The sequence below is a fragment of the Mirounga leonina genome, unplaced genomic scaffold (genome assembly GCF_011800145.1).
Source record: "Mirounga leonina isolate KUSES-001 unplaced genomic scaffold, KU_Mleo_1.0 Mir_165, whole genome shotgun sequence".
Taxonomy (NCBI): domain Eukaryota; kingdom Metazoa; phylum Chordata; class Mammalia; order Carnivora; family Phocidae; genus Mirounga; species Mirounga leonina.
In genome coordinates this window covers 78,820,432-78,820,846 of record NW_023270415.1, presented here as the reverse complement: position 1 = coordinate 78,820,846, position 415 = coordinate 78,820,432, and positions in this window count along the sequence as shown.

The following is a 415-nucleotide window of genomic DNA, read 5'->3' as shown; positions in this document are numbered from 1 at the left end:
GCCGTCCCCCGGCCGCCCCCGAGGCCGCTCCGCCACGGGCCCTGCCGCCCTGGGGCCGCGCCCCGCTCCCGCGCCTCGGGGGCTGAGCCGAGCAAACTTCGCGGACCGGCCGACGCCCGGCGGGGATCGCGCCGCGTCCCTGCGCGCCCGGGTGGGCGCGGGGCGCTCGGACCTTCGGGCATCGGGCGGCCCCGCCCGCTGCACCTGCTCGGCCCCCTCCCCGCCGGCTGGGGACTCCGGAGACGCCGCCACTTCGCAAACTTTTCCAGCCCCCCCCCGGGGGGGGGCGAGGAGGGCTGAAGGGGAAGGAGGTCCCGCGAGGCGCGCGCAGACCTGCGGGCTCCTAGCCGGGCGCCGCCGCCCGGAGCCCGACCCCGAGGGGCGCGGGCCCCGGCGGCCGCCCGCCGGCCGTGCT